The 14,168-nt window shown below is 48.8% G+C and overlaps 1 protein-coding gene across 11 annotated transcripts in view; it reads left to right on the forward strand.

Annotated features, from left to right (window-relative positions):
• The window catches only part of LOC144754962 (uncharacterized), a 225,443-nt gene that overhangs the window by 78,255 nt on the left and 133,020 nt on the right, over positions 1–14,168 (forward strand). For 9 of the 11 annotated variants that reach the window (XM_078643369.1, XM_078643541.1, XM_078643621.1 and 6 more), the window contains one exon: positions 10,519–10,586. The exons of 1 other annotated variant lie outside the window; for it this stretch is intronic. The gene's annotated coding sequence lies outside the window, so the exon portion shown is untranslated. Of the gene's footprint in view, positions 1–244; positions 364–10,518; positions 10,587–14,168 lie in introns of those variants that run through there. One more of the 11 variants, XR_013594886.1, reaches the window with a different exon arrangement.

Here is a 14,168-nt window from a genome sequence, read left to right on the forward strand (position 1 = left end):
TTCTTTCTTTTTCCCTTTTTCTCCTTTACGCAAGTCGGAGGGATCTACATGGCTCTTTCAGGTTACAGGCACGGTTGACAAAAGGTCTATAAAGAATGGTCTTCCAAATATCTCTCTGTTTCAGTGATAATGACAACAGTCCCATTTCTGTGTTCTCCCAAATGTAATTGTGTATTGTTTTTGTATTATAGATGATTTTTGTAATTGTAATATTTATGTATGTCTGTATTTGTTTGATTTTTAGCCCTGAAGAAGCTCCCAGCGAGGGAGTGAAACGCGTTGGCTGATTACTTTTTATAATTGTATTTTTGTTCTCTTGAAAAAGATGAACTGTCAAAAATAAAGAGGAGTTACTTTCACATACTACTGGCCACTTGGACTTTGTTTGTAATTCTTCACCCCAACAGTTTTCAAAATTGTCATAGCAACAGATGCATTCCACCGGGGGGGGGGGGGGGTGCACATCAACATTGGAACTGGGAGGACGGGGGACTGAGTAGGATGCAGTCATTCATCACTACTAGAGTCTGGGACGGTGGATCTGGCCCTGAAAGCCTTCCAATGTCAGACACAAAACAAGAATGCACAAAATACTGTTACTCAACACAACTGATGTTCTAACCAGCAAACACAGGGGCACAATATCAAGACTAGCCCCAGCCACCCGGAAGTGGACCACGGGCCAATGAACAATAGTAGTGGCAAACCATTACCATACACTGTTTCAGTGAAATGCACTGTCAAACAAGCATTGGCAAGCTGTGACCGCCTGGACTCGCTCCTGCACGGTCGCTCCCCACGCTCCCTTGGCCCTGGAAGGAGTACTGGTATCGTTAACTGCTCATTTTGATTCATCACAGCGCTGCTAGCATTGACTGCATACTGCGCTCCTGCACAGAACTGGTTCCTTTACTATCTGCTGCCTGCTGCACATATTAAATGACATAGCGCTTCTGCACGCAACTAGATTTTACAATTACATGTGAGCTGCCTGGCATTTGTTTTCATAGCGCTTCTGGCCGGACCCACCAGTGGTGTGTAACTTTGTGGTAATAGCTCAGGCTTGACTCGGACTGTGCCCCGGTTTCGTTTTGAATCAGCCCGCCACCATCTTGTTGTTGTTGTCAGCTCTCCTGGCCCGCCTCTACCTCCCCGAGACCGCCTCCCAGCTGCCCCTCCCACCCACGAACAACAGACTCGCCTCCTCCCTGGTGCAGGTGTGACCGCCTGGACTCGCTCCTGCACGGTCGCTCCCCACGCTCCCTTGGCCCTGGAAGGAGTACTGGTATCGTTAACTGCTCATTTTGATTCATCACAGCGCTGCTAGCATTGACTGCATACTGCGCTCCTGCACAGAACTGGTTCCTTTACTATCTGCTGCCTGCTGCACATATTAAATGACATAGCGCTTCTGCACGCAACTAGATTTTACAATTACATGTGAGCTGCCTTGCATTTGTTTTCATAGCGCTTCTGGCCGGACCCACCAGTGGTGTGTAACTTTGTGGTAATAGCTCAGGCTTGACTCGGACTGTGCCCCGGTTTAGTTTTGAATCAGCCCGCCACCATCTTGTTGTTGTTGTCAGCTCTTCTGGCCCGCCTCTACCTCCCCGAGACCGCCTCCCAGCTGCCCCTCCCACGCTCCGCCCCCTCCACCATCCATGTAAGACTGATGTCCCAACGCGCAGCGTCCACGCGCTGCGGCCGCGCCGAAGGTGCGCCAAAGGTAAGCCCGTCTTCGCCCGTCCATGCCTGGACCGCGCCCAGCGCCATACCCCCTGGCCCCCGCTCCACCCACCCCACCCGCATCACATATGACGCCTCCACCCTCTTAGCCCTAAACCCCGGCCGTCTCCCCAACTGCGCCCAAGCCGCCCCTGGACACACCCACGGACCCTTCACTTGCAACTCCTGCAAATTCGACGGCACCAAGACCAACTCCACATCCACTAAAACCAAACTGAGACCTGACACCAACCACCTAAAATGCATCCTACTCAACACCCGCTCGGTCCACAGACATGCCATCGACCTTTGGAATCTACTAGACACCACCTCCCCGGACGTCGCAGAAACATGGATGAACACCTCCTCAGCCCCAGATATCACCATCGCCATCCCGGAAGGCTACAAGATCATCCGGAAAGACCGCACCAAGCAAACAGGAGGAGGCATCGCTATCGTCCATAAGAATTCCATCCGCATCTGAACCAGCTCAGACGTCAACCTCGCTAGCGCCGAACACCTTCACTTTCAGATCCACACTGACCCCAAGACCACTCTCAGAGGCACCCTCCTCTACAGGCCACCAGGACCCCGTGCTCAATTCAGTGAAGACATCTCTGACTTTATCACCCCACACGCTCTCCCCTCCGAGAACTACATTCTATTGGCAGACCTCAATTTTCACCTGGAAAAAAACAACGACAACAACACCACCACCCTTCTGGACAATCTCACCAACCTCGGACTCCAACAACTTGTTAATACCCCCACTCACGACGCAGGTCACACACTCGACCCTATCTTCACCTCCAGTAAACATATCTCCTTCAGTCACACCACAGCTCTCCATTGGACGGACCACAGCTGCGTTCACTTTTTCTACAAAAAACCCACTACCCACAACCATCCTCAACCTACTATGCGAAGAAACTGGAACAAAATCACCTTCGACCAGATCTCCTCATCGCTTCTTCAAAAACCCCCTGCCCACTCTTCGAACCCCAACCAAGCAGCCATTAACCTCACTCAATGGCTAACTAACAGCGTCGACCCTGAGAAAAGGTCAGATCAAACTAGGCAACAAAAATGCCCCCTGGTTCAACGATGATCTTAAGAAATCCAAGAAACTCTGTCGCTCCCTTGAGAAGGCATGGAAAAAAGACCCAAACACCAGTACCAGGGACGCCTTCAAAAACGCCACTCGCATACACCACCAACTGATCCGGACTGCCAAGAAAGCCGCCTTCAAAGACCGACTCGACAACAACGCCCACAACAGCAAGGAATTATTCAACATCGTCAAAGAGTTTACCAACCCCGCTGCCAACTCTAACGACATCACTCCCTCCCAAGCCCTTTGCGACTCCCTTGCTTCGTTCTTCCACGACAAAATCGCAGACATCCACAACAGCTTCGATAACCAACCCGGAGACCAACCCACCCAACCTCCCGCCGTACCTTCATCCCCCTTGAACATCCTTAATGACTGGAACCCAATCTCCACTGAGGACACCATCCGCCTGATGAACTCCATCATCTCAGGATCCCCCACAGACCCATGCCCTCACCACATCTTCAACAAAGCTGATTCCATCATATCACCACACCTCCGAGACGTCATCAACTGCTCCCTTAACTCCGCCACCTTCCCGGAAAGCTGGAAACACGCCGAACTAAGCGCCCTCCTGAAAAAACCCACAGCGGACCCCACCGAACTCAAAAACTACCGCCCCATCTCGCTCCTTCCATTCCCGGCCAAAGTCATCGAGAAAGCTGTCAACAACCAGCTCGCCGCCTTCCTCGAAACCAACAAATCCCTCGACTCCTCACAATCTGGCTTCCGAGCCAAACACAGCACTGAGACCGCACTCATCGCAGCAACAGACGACATTCGAACTCTACTGGACAATGGAGACACAGTCGCCCTCATCCTCCTCGACCTCTCCGCAGCCTTTGACACAGTTTGTCATAGCACCTTAATACAACGCCTCAGAAACATCGGAATCCAAGGAAAAGCACTGGAATGGATCACCTCGTTCCTTGCCGGAAGAACTCAGAGAGTCCGCCTTCCACCATTCAAGTCAGAGGCCACTGAAGTCATCTGCGGCGTGCCACAAGGGTCTTCACTCAGTCCCACCCTCTTCCATGTATACATGAGCCCCCTCGCGGCCATCGCACGCCAACACAACCTCAACATCATCTCCTACGCTGATGACACTCAACTGATCCTCTCACTCACCAAAGACCCTAACACCGCCAAAACAAACCTACATGAAGGGATGAAAGAAGAGGCCGATTGGATGAAGCACAGCCGTCTGAAACTGAATTCCGACAAAACAGAAGTCCTTATCTCAGGAACCTCCCCCTCTGCCTGGGACGACTCCTGGTGGCCAGAGTCCCTTGGAAAAGCACCCATCCCGACAGACCACGCACGGAACCTGGGCGTCATCCTGGACTCCTCACTCTCGATGACCAGACAAGTCAACGCCGTCTCATCATCGTGCTTCAACATTCTTAGCATGCTCAAAAAAACTTTTCGCTGGATCCCCACCGAAACTAGAAAAACGGTCACCCACACACTGGTTACAAGCCGCCTGGACTACGGAAACACCCTATACGCCGGCACCACCGCAAAACTCCAGAAAAAACTACAACGCATCCAGAACGCATCAGCCAGACTCATACTAGACATCCCACGTAACGACCACATTTCTGGTCACCTGAAAAACCTCCACTGGCTCCCCGTCAATAAGAGGATAACATTCCGCCTCCTAACCCACGCACACAAAGCACTTTACGAACTTGGACCCGAATGCCTCAACACACGACTTTCCTTTTACACCCCCCCCCGCCAGCTACGCTCCTCCAACCAAGCCCTTGCTGCTATACCTCGCATCAACAAAACCACCATGGGAGGAAGATCCTTCTCCTACCTGGCGGCTAAAACCTGGAACTCACTTCCCACCCACCTTCGCCTCACTCAGAACCACCTAGCATTCAGAAAGCAACTTAAAACATGGATATTCGACAAGTAACTCCCCACCCTTCTCCAAGCGCCTTGAGACCCTCTGGGTATGTAGCGCGCTATACAAATTATCTGAATTGAATTGAATTGCATAGCCAATACTTCGAGCCTTTGGGACCTTATAAGTGTTTAGCCATGCAACGGTTGGTGTTGTTGCACCAAGGATATTGTGCTGCATAACTAAATACCTACAAGGTCCCAAAAGCGAGACCTACTGGCTATACCAATGCTTGTTTTTTCCTCTTTGAATGTCCCTTCCCCTCGTGTTCCCCCTCGTCCTCCGTCCCTGATCATCTATGGGATTTTCTAAGCCACATCACCTCTATCTGGAGGGGTTATTTTATTTATTGTTTTTCCTGTTTTCAATGTCTTCTCACAAGTTCTAGTTTACACAGTATCTTGGACTCTGCTGAATCGATAAACTTTCATCCCTGTAACATGCTCATTGTATATGAAAAATCAATGGAGAATTGAGGTATTAAAAAAGGACACAGGGAGTGGTGTCACTTAACATTCAACTTTGACAATATCAAAGGAAGAGACATTGCTGAATTTATAGACATGATCAGAACACATGTAAAGTGATAAAATTAACAACCAAGTCTCACTAAAATAGACATTCAATGTAACATTCTACTGAACTGTGTGTAGTACTCTTGGTGAAATATGAGAAAAGTTTTGCCACCAAAATGTGGGACAGCGGGTCTGCTCTGTGCCGAATAGTCACGTGTGAAGTTCTAGGTAATCCCCATATTTTGGAAGAATGAGCCAGGTTTGAGTGAGACTTCAGACAGACCCCCAAATGTGTGAGTGTCACTTGTGATGAGTGAGGCTTGAAGGCTCTGATATATGCACGTCCGAACCAATGTCGCTGTCGAGGCACTCAAGGCTGCTTGCATGACAATGCTACAAAGAGTTGACTCACTCACTAATCAGCGTTGTATTGATGACGAGTGTACTATAATATAGGGGCCTATGTGAAGGAGTAGAATAGTTTAGAGTAGTGAAATTCCCCCCTCCCTCCCCCCCCTGTTCCTAAGACCAGTAACACCCACTCATTTTTATGATACAATGCAAAGTGTGTGAGAAATTTCTGGTTCATACTTGGTATCTCTATCTTAGGAATTAATTGTTTCAAAGATAAATTGCTTTATTTTTTGTCAGTGAATCTTTGTTGAGAGAGGATGGTGGTTACTGTAAACAAAACAACAAAGCCTTGAAGAGGCCGGTGTCTTAATATTTTAGGAGACCGTTGTGCTCTTAAACCAGAAACTCAAAACCTAATTAGGGCCTACATTTCAGTCTTGTTCGAGGATATAAAACCGTATCAAATATAAGGAATAAGCCACAGACATAGGAAAATTAGAAATAAACTGTTCCTTTAATTGTCGCTTTGACACATGACCTATGCCTCATTGTCACTATTCAGATATGTTCTTTGAAATACAGACTTTCACTTCCAGTTGTCACCTTTCTGTAAATACTCTTAAGTCCTTTACATCAGTGTTTGGAAGATGCAATCTGAAGAGAAGCTATAAATATTTTTTTACAGCAGCAAAGTGTGAGGCCCTGTACTTAAGCTGTCGGACCCTTAAAAACATTCCCGTCTGTGACATCTGAAATCCCAGGTCTTTACAGGTATAAGTGTTTATTTGTGTGAAATGTATTCACTCCTGGAGCCTGGAGATGGCGGTTCAGTCAGCGGCCACCAGAGGGCGCTCCTCGCCTGCTGATGAAAAACCACTGAGCTGCTCATTGGATGGAAGGGAGAAGGGTTTCCTCTTCCGGGTCAGCGGCGGCAGAGACAGCACCAGCAGCGGTGGTGACATCACTTCCGGCCTCTCCTGGTGTGTCCAGCCTGCTCCATCTTCAGACCCTCACAGACCCCTGATCTGCCCCCCAAGGATGAGGAGAGAGCCTGGACAGGTTACTGCTCAGGTAGGAGAGCTGCTAACTCACTTGGCTGCAATTTTTAATCCATGGATCAGATTCCCCCCTCCCTGGCATTCATAGTGATGTCAGGAGAGCTGCTGAGGCTGAGTGGGGAGCGGAGGAGGTGAGGCCTGTCCAGGGGTGCAGAGGAGTTGAGGCCTGTCCAGAGGAGGTGAGGCCTGTCCAGGAGTGCAGAGGAGGAGAGGACTGTCCAGGGGAGCAGTGTCTTTCTTCGGGGCCTGTGCATATCGCCCCGAGGCTCAGGGCAGAGTCCGAGGCGCTGTATGGGGTGCAATGAACTCTGGGCTCCTCTGTCCTTGATGAGGATCCTTCACAAAGAGCTCCTGTGAGAAGCACCGAGAGGCCTGCCTAGGGGTGCAGAGGAGGAGAGGCCTGTCCAGGGGGTGCAGAGGAGGTGAGGCCTGTCCAGGGGTGCAGAGGAGGTGAGGCCTGTCTAGGGATGCAAAGTAGGTGAGGCCGGTCCAGGGGTGCAGAGGAGGTGAGACCTGTCCAGAGGTGCAGAGTGGGAGGGACCTGTCCAGGGGGTGCAGAGGAGGTGAGGCCTGTCCAGAGGTGCAGAGTAGGAGAGACCTGTCCAGGGGGTGCAGAGGAGGTGAGGCCTGTCCAGGGGCGCAGAGGAGGAGAGTTCTGTCCAGGGGGTGCAGAGGAGGAGAGGCCTGTACAGGGGCACAGAGGAGGTGAGGCCTGTCCAGGGGTGCAGAGGAGGCGAGGCCTGTCCAGGGGCTGCAGAGGAGGAGAGGCCTGTCCAGGGAAGCAGAGGAGGTGAGGCCTGCCCAGGGGTGCAGTGGAGGTGAGGCCTGTCCAGGGGCTGCAGAGGAGGAGAGGCCTGTCCAGGAAAGCAGAGGAGGTGAGGCCTGTCCAGGTGTGCAGAGGAGGTGAGGCCTGCCCAGGGGTGCAGTGGAGGTGAGGCCTGTCCAGGGCTGCAGAGGAGGTGAGGCCTGTCCAGGAGTGCAGAGTAGGAGAGCCCCGTTCAGGGGGGTGGCGGAGGCGATGACTGTCCAGGGGGTGCAGAGGAGGTGAGGCCTGTCCAGGGGTGCAGAGGAGGTGAGGCCTGTCCAGGGGTACAGAGGAGGTGAGACCTGTCCTGTCGGAGGGAGGTTAGAAGAGGTGAAGCCTGTCCAGGGGGGAGGCACAAAGAAGGTGAGGCCTCTCCAGCAGGTGCAGAGGAGGGGAGGACTGTCCATGGGATGTAGAGGGGGTGAGGCCTGTTTGGAGGTAGGTGCAGAGGAGGCGAGACCTGTCAGGGGGATGCAGAGGAAGCAAGGCCTGTCCAGGGGGTGCAGAGGAGGTGAGTGAGGCCTGTCCAGGGCGGTGTAGAGGAGGTGAGGCCTGTCCAGGGATGCCGGGGGCGGGAGAGGCCTGTCCAGGAAGGTGTAGAGGAGGTGAGGCCTGTCCTGTGTTTGGGTGGTTCAAAGGAGGTGGGGCCTCTCCAGGAGGGATGCAGTGGAGATGAGGCCTGTTCGTCCAGGCGGGGTGGTCGAGAGCTGAGTTTAAGTTTGTTAATATTTGTCCCAAGAGACTTGTGGAATGAGTGTAAGTTGCTTGTAAACTGGCCAATTGAAGAACCACAGAGTGAAGTGCCTCAAAATATTTTATTACATTACAAGAGATTACTGCAGAGTTACAGACAATATTGCAAAGGCAAAGTCCGGGTAAAAGAGGGCGCATCTTTTAGCGTTGCATCCAGAGGTTAGTGCACATATCCAGAAAAATGTGAGGGGCTGCAGACTAACATTCCGGATGAGATTTTGTTTTACGCAAAGTTCTGTAGTGAGAATTTTGTTACTAAGCAGAAAAATATCAAAGAAAAAATAATGATGGCTCAGACAAAAATGTTCCAAAAGGGTGACGAAAGTGGTTCTCACGGATGCTATTCTCGCTTTGATTCTGGGTTTGTTGCTGGTGTGAATTTGGATAGTCACGGCGTTGGGGTGCAGAGTAATGATGTTCAGTATATGCATGGAGGAAAAGTTGTTCCCCAGGGTCATGGCCAGACTGGGACCCCAAACCAGGCCTGACAATTTTGACGGCCCAGCTCCCTGCCTCTTTTGTTGCCGGGGGCGATATAGCAGCACCACAGCAAAACCAGCCCCCAGTAAGAAATACGTTTCCCAGCACTGAAGAATCGGCCCCCACTCTTCCAACCCCCCGGGGAAACACCCGAAGCCCGTTCCGGCCAGTCCGGCCCTGCTTAGGGTATCGGTTTTACTGACAGTGGCAATTTAAATACCTCAAACACAAATAATGTGCAGAACAAGACATGATCCTTGTGATGTTTGTAGGAACCTGGGAAACTGGAACATGAATCAGATGGCACAGAATGGAATGGTCCCAGCCCAACTGGCCTCTGTGCCGAGCATGCAGAATCAAAGGCAGATAAATTGGAACATGCCTTCAGTCCCGATAGTCCCACAGCCCAGTGTAGAATAGAACGTCAAAATTCTTAACAAATTTAAGATTTCAACAAAATTCTTTTTTAATTAATAAGGATTTTCCACAACTTGCATCTACACTAGGAGTTTCTACTGGACTGAGTCAGACACAATGACGGTGCCTGAGACGGGAGAAGGATTGCACGCTTGGTGTAGTCCTAGATGTCACCCAGAGTGGCTCTTTTGTAGAAGAAGTAAATGGTAATCAGGCATCTCTTTAATTAATAAATGTGCCTCCCGTTCCAGTCAGACTGACGGGAGCTCCCAACCCACCCCTCTTGGGAAACAAGTCCAAGTTGTGGGCATTTCTAATAAACAACTAATAAGCTGTCAGCAAATTTTCCTGTACAAATTGGGTCAATGATGAATGGCCACAAACTTAAACTGTGATTAAGATCCAGTTATTATGTTAGGGAATAACCTTGTAAAATGACTTGTGGCTTTTTGGGGAAGAGTCACAATTAATTATTCATTTTGTAGGTGTGGTTTATTAAATTACATTTTGTTGTGCCATGTTTTCATGAACTTTCATTGATTGCTGTAATTTTTACCTCATCATGAACCATGTCAATAATGTGTTCTCTCAGTCTAAAAACGAATAAAATGACTGTTTTGGGATATTTGCTGGAATTGTTTTATTTTATCCTTTTCCTAAAGACAGACTACATGTCACTCCTCTTACTGATATTGGACTTAAGAACTTTTTCTTGATTTTTAAAAAAGCAGATTCTATGTCAGTTTGCTATTTGATATTATAGAAAAACGTTTTCTTATTTCTTAGCACCCATTTGTTGTGTGTGGTCTGTCTATTGACTTTACAGCTGGAGTTATTTCTGATTCTGGCTTTTCATATACTTTAGAGGTTCCCTTTATGTGATCCGCCTGCAAATATTATGATGATTATTTCTCTGACTGAGTAACCATGTTTATGCCTTCAGTAATTATTTGAAACCTTTAATATAGCTTTGAAGCTTGTTGTAGCTCCAAAGGCAAGGGCCTTTACCAAGGGAGCGGTCCTTTAAGGGGCTGTACTGCCTGCTATGGCTGACTATAAGGTCATTACACTGTTTGCTCCATGAGGGCAGAATGTGTTAATTAGTAAAACAACGGTGTCCCAGAGACCGAGGGGGTTGAAACCCCTACGGTACTCTGAAACCTTTGTTTCAAAGCTGTTGCTATGAAACTTGAACAGTTAACAGCCGCATGCGGGACCAATGTGGTTAATTGTTGAACATTCACAGCAATAGCTGTTAAAGGAGGCTGAAGTCAGACTCTGGTTCAACCTGGGATCGGTTGTTTTGTAAATCCAGGACGGTTATTTGTAAAATGTGATGAGGTGGGATTGTCGTCTGATGCAAAATTATTTCTTTACTTCCTTTCAAGGTATTCTGGGATGACAGGCAGTGCAGCGTGGCTGCCACCCTTGGGGGAACAAAAAAAATTATTGTCAGGTAAGGATTCCTATAACTCTATGTTTCCCTTTCCTCTGTTTCTTCTTTCTCTCTTTCCTTTCTTGATCTCTGTTTTTTTTTAGTATCTTTACTTCAACTTTTGACTCTCTCTGAACACTATTCTTGTTGTTATCAAACTTCTGATAATAATATGGTGGAGCCACATTCCACTCTTGGAACATGTTGGGGGGTGCAGTGCAGGCCCCGCTCCTATTTAGGTCAATTTTGCCCAGCAGTTCCTTAACTATTATCACATTTGTCTCCTCCTCTATGCCACGTGATGGTGGTTCACCCTGATTAGAGGTGCCACGCTGTTACGTTGCTACTGCGTTTAGATAGTGACTGTGATTTAAAAATTTTATTGAATCATTGTGTGCGTTCTAATGGGGGGAATGTTTTAAAAACTATTTTAAATGCTTACTTGTGTGGGGTTACTGCATTCTTTCCAGGCACTCTTCTGCTTTTTTCTTCATCTCAGGGAGGGGTTGGGGGGCTTGTGGGGGTCTTTTGCTCCTTCCCCGGTCCACCACGGCTCGCCAATTGTATGGAGGGAAGTGAGTGTTTCACTCTTGCTGCTCTATTCCACTTCCTGTCCCAGATTGATGGGCAGCGCTCTAGTTGTTCCTGACTGGCCCAGCTATTTAATCTGAATGTCGGACCTGACGCGCAGTGAACGCACGCAGCAGGCGCGCCAAAGGCGCGCCTGTCTGTGTCAAGTTTATGCCTTGTGCCAGGGACGCTGTCCTTTTTGTTGTAGACCATGGTAAGCCCCTTGTTTACCTGAGAGGACAGCTCTTGAAGCTTCAAGGATAGAAAGACAGAAGGATGTGCACTGCAGGTCGATGAACTCCGAGCATTGGGCTATATGAGTGGGTTAACTGTAAGACAGTCATTCCATGGGGGTAGCTAAGAAACCCCAAGGGGATACGTGTCAGCCCTACCCTTACCCATGAATAAATCCTTTTCGGGCCTTCTCCTGAACGCCAGATCTCTGATTAAACATAGAGCAGAATTTAATGATTTTGTCTCCTTCCGTAGGCCTGAATGCGTATTTATTACTGAAACCTGGGCTAGAGATTGCTCAGGGCCTGACCTGGTGGAGGCCATCCCCTCAGGGTATGCTCTGTCCAGACTTGATAGGGGGGTTTGGGAGTACTTTATAAAGACACCTTCTCGTGCTTCACTGAGGCCCTCGCCACTCCCTCAGATCTCTATCAGGCCCTATATTTCTCCTTGAAGATCCTACCCACTGATAGTTTTGTGGGAGTGGTCAGCTACCGGCCTCCCGGCCTCCCGGACCCAGAGGAATGTTTAATCAGGAGTTCAGCAATCGGATTGAGCCTTATTTGGCTAGATCCAATGTCACTCTTTTGGGTGATTTTAACTTCCATTTGTAGAAAACTCTGTGCTCTGAAACGCATGTTTTCCTGGAAACTATGGACTCCTGTGGCCTTCCTCAGCTGGTGAGGAGCCCCTCTCATACGGCGGGACACATTCTGGACGGGATCTTCTCTAACGATCCTAGGATGGAGGTGAATGATCCCATCCCACTCCCTTGGTCTCATCATTACACCATTCCATTTTTTCCGTCGAATTGCAGAATCCCACCCAGATCCTAATTTTAAGAACAGGGTGAAGATGAAGAGAAACTGTAGCCGCATAAATAAGGAAGGTCTTCTAATTAAGTTTAATTATTGCTGTCTCACCCACCTGGATGTTAACTCAATCTATGATGATTTTTCCAACTGGTTCTTGGCGGCTCTGGCTCTCTTGCCTCTCTTAAGGAGCTTTATGTGGCCAGAAAATGCCCTTCAGCGCCCTGGTTCACCGAAAGGTTGAGAAACCTTAGGCAGGTATGCCGACAGCAGGAAAAAATATGGCGCCGTGAGCTTATCCCAGCCAAAAGGGACCTGCATAAACTCAGATTGAAGGAATATAGGCTAGCTATTAATGAGGAAAAGGTTATCTACTATTCCAAGATGACGGAATCCATCAAATTCCAGAGGGAACTCTTCACTGTGATTAATTCCCTCCTAGCCCCCTCAGCCTCTGCCAACACCGAGGTCGCCCAGGAGCTATGTGATAAAATGGCATGCTTTTATACTGACAAAATCAAGGACATATATTCCTCCCTGGAGATATCCAATGTCGGAGGGTAAAAGGCCAATCGTCCTTCGGATTCTCTGGTAGCTCCTCCAAAGGATTGCCGCTTGAGCGCCTTTCCCCCTATCCTTCTGTGGAAAAGTAAATTTTGCCATGTTCTGTGTCCCTACGCGTCCTCCATCATATGTTATCTGTGCATGATTAATATGCATATGTATTCCCTATGTTCGATTAATGACGCAATTACAGTTGTGTCCACCTCTAGTATGCCAGTTTCCAGTTCTCGTGAATACTACGAATATCAGGCCTATGTAAAGCTACGTTGCCACGTTTCTCAGTGTGCACGTTATTCCATTGTAAAGTCCCCGTTTCTAGGCCTCAAAAGGGCCCGGACACCAGATTCAGCTCCTGTCTCCTGAAGCCCTCGCTGAGGAGCGATACAGCCCCCACCTGTATCCTCGACCCTTCACTTACTTCCTGCCTCGCAGTGCCCGGCTCAGCTTGGCTCTGCCTCTGAGTCTGCCAAGAGTATGTTATGATTCGAGTTATCAGTACAGCCCTCCTTCTCTGCATTCCTAAAGCTACTGAATCACATCAATAGTTTCCGTCATTGTCTAGCCTCTACGTCTCCATGTAAGAGAAATACTGCATTTAATGATCATTTAATATTCTTCATCATGCACTACATGTAGAATAATGCATGCTCCAGTCTTAGAGTCTGTTAGCCTTTACCCCGATAACTTTTGGATTCTATCAACATGTTCTCTAAACATCAGATACTAGATACTGTTTAGGTACATGTCGCCCTGACTCTCCAGACTTCAGTCTCTGCTCCTAGCACAGAGTTCATAGCCCCCAGCTTCTCCTAGTAACACGTCATTGCCAGTTTGCGCGCACCATCAGGTTAGAGGTCCCGGCTCCTTAGGTAGCCCCCTCCATGTTTCCGCCCCATTTATGACATATTCTGTTACGTTTGCATCACATGTCTATGTATACGCCTCTGTTACACCTACTTTCACCCTTATCTTTCGCGACTGCTATTGATCACACCCACTGCTCGGCCTATCGTATGTATTGTAATGCAACTGTTTTAGTATATATGATCGTGTATTGTTATTAAATGTTAGCGCGCTCATCCCAGATCCAGCCCCAGCAGCTGCTGGGCCTTGCCATCCTATTCCTATGCAGGTTGTCCCGCTCCTGTCCTTTATGCTGTAATAAACCTGCAAAAAACTCCTACTACCTCGAATCTTGACTCTTATTTATTGAGCTATCTGTTATTCATTTATGCATTCAAAAAGAGAGGTATTATTTATTTATTTACCACATAATGGCGCCCGAATAGGGACTTGCCCTTTCCCCACGCGTCGGTGAAGCCACGCCGACCCCCTGACCCTCTGCAGTCGTGACGGAACTCTTCTGCGCACCAGCAGATATTTCTGCTTCAAGTATCCCTCAGGCCCACGGAGGAGACGGAGG

Source organism: Lissotriton helveticus, chromosome 1_1 (genome assembly GCF_964261635.1).
Source record: "Lissotriton helveticus chromosome 1_1, aLisHel1.1, whole genome shotgun sequence".
Taxonomy (NCBI): domain Eukaryota; kingdom Metazoa; phylum Chordata; class Amphibia; order Caudata; family Salamandridae; genus Lissotriton; species Lissotriton helveticus.